The 8,727-nt window shown below is 39.6% G+C and overlaps 1 protein-coding gene across 1 annotated transcript in view; it reads right to left on the bottom strand.

The window, feature by feature from the left end:
• Positions 1-8,727, bottom strand: part of DICER1 (dicer 1, ribonuclease III) — a 112,052-nt gene that overhangs the window by 71,072 nt on the left and 32,253 nt on the right. Inside the window, 2 exon segments of the mRNA XM_025206273.1 lie at positions 967-1,065; positions 2,200-2,265. The gene's annotated coding sequence lies outside the window, so the exon portion shown is untranslated.

Below are 8,727 nucleotides of genomic sequence, written 5' to 3'. Positions count from 1 at the left end.
GACCATTCACATGTAAAAATTACATCATAATAAATCATGTTAATTCCCAAGTAGCAGCCCCACCTCCCTATTTAAAGCGGCTGAAATTACATCTGTCCAAAGCCTTGGTGTAGGTTAGAGCAGTCTTGGCTCCCATCAGTCACAGGACCTAAAAGAATACATCTGCGTCACCCAGCAGCTGAGTAGAATATTGGGTTAGTTAATAACACAGATTTACTTTGAAGTAAAACTTAAAAAAAAAAAAAAAAAATCTTTGTTCTCATCTGAAGAATTATTCTGGAAAAACTTTTTAAAAACCCCAAAAAGCTTAAAGTTTTCTTCTCTTTTACAAAGTCTAATTTGGATAGCATTTTCTTCTGCTTTAGTGATATATGAAGCTGAAGGAAAAATTCCTAATTTTTTAATACCATCTTAAAAATACTTCCAGTTTTAATAGTATATTTTATTTTTCCTACTTTATGCTTTTGACTGGCCCGCATGTCTTTCAGCTTGGACCAAAACTGACTAGATTCTATTTAAGTAGATTCCTTTTCTGATCATAACTCATTAGTACCACAACCCCAGAAATGTTTAAATTGAAAACCCCTTCACTGAATTAAAATCTAAATTCATGAAAATATTTACATTCATATTCTGTTTCATAAACAAATGTAAAAGGTCTACATTTCATGACAAGCTTATTGAGATCATTTATTTATCTTTGTTTTTGTTAGACTGCTTTACAAAAGTGTCAGCACTTATCGAAAAAATAAAATTACCTTTTTATTACTTTCTCTCTCTCTTTCACACACACACACACACACATTTCTGTAATTTTAAATTGGCCCTTGATGGTGGTTCTAAAAAGTAGTCTTTGGATGGCTTAGCCATTTAAAGAAATTCAACAAAATGCTAGTAGTTGTCTTCATACAAACAAACATAATAGCAATCAATTTTTCCTCATACTATACTAAAGGATGGGCTTACCGTTTTAATTTCTGAGACCTTTGTGTTTGTGTTCTCTGAACTGCATTTTGACATCATGTTATCAGCTGGTAGGTCAATCACATTATTTGCAAGCTTCTGCTATAAAAACAAAAATGTTAATAAACAGAGTAGAATTTAAAGATAAAGATGCTAAAAATGATGTGGATAGCATAACATACAAAAGAATATCAACATTATATTAACAATTTTGACCAAAATAAAGGTAAATTAAAGGTTAATACGAAGGCATCACGAATGCTTAAAAAGATCTCAAAAAAAATCACATTGGACAGGATGAGCCATTCTGTTATAAATCTATCCCAAAAGAAGATATTCTCTAGTCTTTTGTTTAATAGAAAGCATGAAATATAAAAAAGTAAAAAAAAAAAAAAAAAAAAATCAAGTTTTGAAAAGTAAAAATTATTTCAAGATTTGAAAGAAAAAGGACGCCAGCTTGAAATTGAAAATTTTAAATAAAAAGCCTAAAACACAAACTACAAAAAAAAGTCTCTTTAACTTCAATGCAAATAAACCCCCCCCCACTAGGTTCCTGTTATTAGTCAGTCATTTTGAACTACAGCTATAGGAAACATGCTATAGTTCTTTTACATTCTACAAATGGCATTTATAAGGTGCACACAAATAAGGAAAATTAGTTTCATTTCATGCTCAGGTTTTAAACAAAGGAATTCAATTTAAGATATTGTAAACAAGTTAATTCAAGTTTCAATTAAGTGCACTGAATTTTTTTTAAAGCACTTTATTTCCACCTATAATTTATATTTCAATACATTTGAAAACGTATTGGACAACATCTTATCCAAAAGAAAAGATAGTATTGAAATTAATTTTAGAAGTATAAAATATTTAAACTGTGATCATTTAAAAATTAAACACAGGATTATTAAATAAAAGCATATATGCTGTTACACAGATACATCTGAAACAAAAATATGGATATCTAACCAGAAAGTTTACCATATTTATTCATAACTATATCCACCCTTCATAAAGAGGCAACAACGGTAGTTACATGAAAATTCCCAAAGACCAACTGAAGCAATCACACAAAAAGTCAGAATTCTTTTAAAAGCTCCTACTGTTACTTTTAAATTAAAAGTAAAAAAAAAAAACAAAAAAAAAGACCTTTATGTAATTTTCTACCTCGGTAAATTTTCATAATGTTAACAAAAAGGACACTTCTACAGATTACATAACTATGTTCATTTTTACCTTGAATGCTGATGCTGAGCTTTTCCAGAGTTTCCAAGCTTGTAATTTTGTTTCACCCTAGGTAACCTAAAAAGGCAATACAAAAAGAGAACATTTTTATACAAACTCCTATAAAAATCAATCATGCCATGTGGCAGCCTGCTTTCTTGTACTTTAATATTTAGCGCTGTAGCAACAGCACATGGTCCTTCAAAATCTAATTATCATATGTCCTTTTTTGGCCTGAGATGCAGACAGTGATCGTCTGAAAGATCAACCCTAGAGTACTCCAGAGATATTTGCATATTTTCTATTTTATCTGCTAAAGTAATTGCTAGCCGAGTCCAATTAGCTTCAGAGCTTCTTTTTCATTTCACTGTTTTATTTATTAGCAAAATGAAAACTTAAAGAAACCTAATATTCATCAAACTTTAAAAGGCTTTAGGCACACGTTAGTTTTACGGTGGTTAAATAAATGCAAACATAGTTATTACTTCATTTTCTTCTTCTTATTTTTTAAAGAGTATTGAGTACGCAGCCCAACAGAGAAATCTGTAGCAAAATGCTTCTTAGCAAAATTCACTCTCTTGACTTGGGTAACTGGTGTTAGAAATAATTTTTAAGAAAGCTTAAATAAAATAAAACAAAACCCAGGTGACTATTCCATATTTTAAAGTTCATGTAAGAAAAGGAACTGAATGAGCTTTAACTCTCAGGGCCTCTTGTTAATCCATTTTTCTGAGACATATAAACACTCTTTCATAATGTATATTATACACACACTTTCACAGAAAGTACAGACAATATTTGGATACATACAATAATTGGACTTAAACATTCAAATAATAGATTCCTATTTCTAATTTGTCAGTTATCAATTTATTAGCAATTTCTATTGAAGTAGTATATGGCCTTTCCATGAAGACATTTCACATGTTCTTAATATATTCCAATTTTTTTTAAAAATGGTTTTCCATCTAGTAAGTCTGACAGGTCTACTATAGAATATTTAAAATAGAAACACTTTTTTCTCTACAAAGACAAGCAGAATCTCTGCTTTTACAGAGGTAGTAAAATATATTACTATTTCTAATCCTCATCACTACCCACTCACTCTTCAATTATGCGCTAATCTGAATAGAAAAATGCTGCTATTCTTCAGCATTACATCCAATTTTATATTACTTTACACTGCAAAATCTCTCTTTTATATGAACATTTGTAGCAGACTTATTAAGGTAGCATGGAGATAGAGTAGTATGGGTTAATGAAAAATCCTCTGACAGCTTATTTTCATCTAACTCAAAATATCTGTAAAACAGAAGACTGAAAATCTTATTGATGGACATGGATGAACCGCAATCACTTCCATCTTCAGCAGGGCAGACTCTTTTAATGCTGAAGCTAATGTATAGCCAGACAGACCACATACCAGAGACTCGGTCAAGTTCTAGTACAAAACAGCAAGCTTACACCACATTAGCATCTAAATGGTGTTGGTGCACCCACTTGGACAAAGGCCTGTTGCAGCAGACAGCCAATCCTTCCTGTCTGAAGGCCAAAGGCATCTGCAGCTTGCCAGTGATCATTGCCAAACAATGGGAATAGCTAATGGTTACCACAGCAAATAACATAACCGCCTCTCCTTTGCTTCAGTGTTACTGTAAAATCTGTAAGATCTCTTTTATCACATTTTGTGGGGGAAAAAAACCCCCAAAAACCCCACACACATCCAATCTACAGAGAGTGGAAAACGTGTTAAAAGAACACAAACGAGAAACTGTGACATTTTTAAACAATACAGTCATAGTTAAAGAGTTATGGCAGTATTAGAATGATGTTGTAGCTGTGATGGTCTAGAAATTATGCAAGAGGCAAGCATTTCTTAGAGTGGTATATTTTATTGGATCAATTGCATAGCTGAAATAGAATTAGACAAGCTTCTGAATGCAAGACATGTCTTGCATGTCTATCCTAACTATGCAGTTGATCCAAAAAAGATATCACCCTAAGAAATCCTAGCCTCTCCGAGTTAAAAAGGAGACAACATGTATGCACTCTTTATGGTTGCAGATAAAGAAAATGAATTGACAAATTGTTCTATTCCAGTAGGTTAAAACTAGGAAAAATATTCACGTTGGATTAAAAAAAGGGTAGGATGAATAGCAAAAGTTTATTAAGAATTATGTAACACTGAGACCTACTACAAGCACTTAATTGGTTGTACAAGTCTAACTGACACCAATAAGGCAATTTTCTATGCAAGTAAAAGTATTTTATGCACTGTAATTAAATACGGACACTAAAATTTCCAGAAGTGATTCATAACTTGGGGTATCTATTGGAATATTTTTTAAGAAGGTATCAGATTTCAATGTTAATCATCTATCTGTTGAAAAAAATTAAGCCTTTCTACAGGCATCAAGTTGGGTGATGAAAAATTAATGTATCCAACTTAAAGAAAATGTAAATTAAATCTCAGGAAAAACGTTTTCTAATACTAAGAACAGTAATACAACAGAACAAGCAGCCTACGGAAGTTGTTGCATCTCTTATTCTGGAAATACTCAGTATGAGGCTGAGTAAACATTAGGCTTTGACAGGCTGGAAAAAACATTATCTAAGATAGTTTAAGAACAGCAAATCCTACATCTATATGCAGGGGTTTGAATCAGATGGCCCTGGAAGTGTCTTCTAATCCTATGATTCTATGATTAATAAGCAAATCTTAGCCAGAAGGTATAAGCATTGTTCAAATGTTCAAAAAACAATTATCCACAATGTCAGTGTGGCTGAGCACCTTTGGTGCCTGCCACTTTAAAGCTTGACAGCACGCAGCAGGGAAGCCTACAGGTGTGGGCCAGCCCTAATGAGGCAGTCAAATGACTAGAGGAAAGCCCTGGGATAGGAGGAAAGGGCTGAGCTGCTTCCATTTTAGATTCAGGCTCTCAGGACTGAGGCATCAGTCTGCTGCTGGCAGCCGGAATAACAACACTTAGCTAAGCTGCTGTTCAGAACATCTTGGAGGTAAGTGTAGGAGCTACGGGGATGACTGGAGGTTCCTGGTCCTGGGTATGACTTGCAGCTGCACCCTGATGGGGAAGGATGGTCTGGTGGATCTGTCCGTGGCAGGGCAGCTCCCCAGAAATGCCAGGCCAACTATCTCCACAGTGAAAGGCAGGTAGCGGTGTCTTATAACCCCAGCTCCCACTACTCAGTGGGTAATTATGAGTGGGAACAGATGGGGGGGCAGGCATGCCTAGAGAAAAGCACCTGAGCCCTGCAGGGGCGTAAGATCCCAGGGACCCCAGAGAGGAGGCAGTGGAAGAGAGTGACTCCAGTGAGTGGGACAGAAGTTGTGTGTGCCTTGTCCATAGTAGGGTGTGCTGTTGCAGCCTGAAGAACTGGGCACTGGTGGGCACAGAGCAGGGTTGCACAGGGTGACCTGAAGGTCTGTACCAGGGGGTGTGCTGAGTAGGGTTGCAGGGGCAGCCTGAAGGGCAGTGCATGGGCCAACTCCCACATGAGGGACAACAGGAGCAAGTTGCCCAGCAAGTGGTTAGAGGCTGAGCTCTGCCCAGGGCAGGGCATAAGGTTGGTGCCTCGGAGTATGGATTGCACCATGCACCGACCAACGTGAGTAGGTAAGCCTGATGACCCAGGGGGTCACTCAAAAGGAACAGGGTGGGTTGAGAGTGGCACAATGAGGGGCAGTATGTAAGAGGCTCTGTGAGAAGGGGCAGAGTGCATGACCAGAATATGAGGTCCAGCAAGGGGCAGAGTTGGGCTGGCCTTGGGCCAGAATTATGATCAACTTATGATGCCATCTGCAAGGCATGGGACACCATGTAGGGATGGTATGTGTGCGGGCCGTCTCCAGATCCCATCCTTGTCGCCATGTGCGGGTGGCCGGGAGCGATCCGGGCCCTTTTTTGCGCCGCGCAGGCTGTGGCCAGCAGCCCGGGCTCGCTGGGTCAGAGAGAACAGACGACACGCTGGAATTAGGCACGGACGCATAATGGTTGATTCAAGATTGTTTACTTACACCGAAGATGGTCGCGGTGTAGGCTGGACAGTTTCCCAGGCACAGCTCCGCTTAAATCCTCGTTTGAGGACTCAGACAATACTCGATCACTCCCACGGAGTTGTCGAGGCTCCGTGGATCCTTTTGTTCACTCACAATTCACTCACATGACTGTTGCCTGCTTTAAATGCACTGGGTCCAATAGGCTCTGCAGCGCTTGGAGATCTTCACACAGCGTGAAGTCTCCTCCTCCTGGTGTTCGTGGAGTCCTCCCTTACGGGGGTTCTCCTCGGAGTTCTCCAACTTGGGCGGAAACCACGCAAGCCTTTTATACGGCTAGCAAGCCAATCACTAACCGCCACGTGTGAATAATTTCACGCAAGCCAATAATGGGGCTCGAATTATCATACACATGGCGGGAACTCTTTGCACCGAGCATTTCTTAGCTGCAAAGAAGAAATGCACACTGCAAAGAAAGCTACAATTTGGCGGGAAAATAATTCAGTGGTGCCAAAGCGCACACACAAACAAAAATCACACCCTTTGGGTTGTGACAGTATGGAACCATGCACAATGCCCCCTGGCATTGGGGCATGAAAATGGGCAGCCTCCTGCATTTCACAGCAGTTTATCAAACAGCGAGTTGTGGCAGCAAAGATTGGACGGACTGTCCCACATAGACAGGTAAGTGGGCTGATGTTGAGACCCAGCCTTAACTTGACCCCCTGTCACAGTCAGAAAAAAAGCAAGATCTCAGTTCAGTAGGAGAGGGATGCCTAGTCACAAATATGATTTTCAAAAAAAACCTCCCAATAGTACACTTTGAAAAAAATAAAAGCATGTTTGTTTTTAAATCACTAGTTAGTGATTCAAATATTGACACAAAAAAGTGTAATTATAGAATTAAGTGATAGAGACAGTGCCCTCTTACACAATTAAAAAGCTGCTCTTTAAAAAAAAAAAAAAAAAAAAAAAAATCAAGCATCAGCTTTAAAGCTTGAAATCAGGCATTTCCTCCCTAATATTGTCATACAAGTTTCCCCAGTAAACCATTAAGATTATCAGTTACAAATGTTAAATGCAAAATTAACTCACTGGCTGGATCCAGAGGTGCAGGCGTGTGTGGCTTGTAGCGTTGCAAACCTCGTTCCAGTGCCACAAACTGCACCAGTTACACACTGGCAGCACTGAGCACCAATTAATTTGCAGCACCAGGGCAAAATTTGCTACCAGGATTTCCAAGCAGCAAAAAACAAAACAAAACTCGGAAAAGAAGTGGCACAAACCACGTCAAAGTAGCAACCACTAGAAAAAAACGGAGATGGGCATGCAGGCAGTCCAGAGCTGTCCGCTTCCCCCGTCTCTGTGCATGGTGGAGCCCCTGGGCCGAGCACCCATTCTGGCTAGAGCACAACGTGCCTCGAGACAGGGGAGCAGGCAGCCTTGGACTCATTGCTCCCCTGTCTCTGCATGCCTCACCACTGGGGCACAGTGTGCCTCAGCACAGGAGCTCCACAGCGGAGCCCCCACACTAAGGCACATGGAGACAGGGGAGCAGGCAGCCCAAGGCTGCCTGGCTCACCAGTCTCAAGGCACCCTGTGCCCCAGTCAGCTGCTCTGTGGCTGACTGGTGCTTTGATGCAGGGGGTCCACAGTGCACAGAGATGGGGGAGCTCAGCTGCCTGCTCATCCATCACCGTGGCACAGGGTGGCTCAGTGCAGGGGATGGCTAACACCTGGTGATGCACCCTATGCCCCAGCCAGCCCCACCCCACCAGCATGCAGTGCAGCAGGATAATGTGTCCTGCTGCAAAACACATGCACAGGGATGTGCACTGGGGCACAAAAGTAGCACTACAAATTGTGCTGGTACTACTTGTGCTACTGTAAAGCATATCCCTGCTTGTGCGGACCTGGCCATCATGCCCATATCCTGCAATTATGTTTGTACAATTGGTCCCTTAACTCAAATACAACAATAAATAAAAGTCTCCATGCAGGTGCAAAGGGATGCCAATATGAATCCAAAGGCAGAACCTGTGCCTACGTCAACAGCAGTAGCTCAGCAATATTTTCAAAGGCAGCAAGCAGGATTGGGGGGGGGAGCAGGTGGTGGGTGGCAGTGGGTGCTCATGTTCTCTGTTCTTCCCATCCAGAAATAAGTAATTTATCAGATTGGGCTGTCAGCTAGCTTTGTGTAGTCAAAGTAAAAACTTGTAGCAAATAAACGTTATTTAACAAAATCTCTCTCGTTTAGTGTAACTCACACCTGAAGTATTTTTAAGAAAGGATGAACAAAAAAGCTGCATCACTGAACTACAATATAGAAAACAGATCTATAACTAGAGGATTACTGGTATTGTAAATGCATACATTTGCACAGGAGGAGATATTTACATCAAGAATATTGCATCACATTCATAATACTAAAGCTAAGATGTTGTCAGTAATGGTATTACACATTCCCTACTGTCTGCTATTGACTCCAAATTAAAGATTACCAACAGCAACCAACAGCTCAATCT

The sequence above is a fragment of the Alligator sinensis genome, unplaced genomic scaffold, assembly GCF_000455745.1.
Source record: "Alligator sinensis unplaced genomic scaffold, ASM45574v1 scaffold47_2, whole genome shotgun sequence".
Lineage (NCBI taxonomy): Eukaryota > Metazoa > Chordata > Crocodylia > Alligatoridae > Alligator > Alligator sinensis.
The sequence above is the reverse complement of the archived record's forward strand: the minus strand, read 5'-3'. Positions and strand labels throughout refer to the sequence as shown.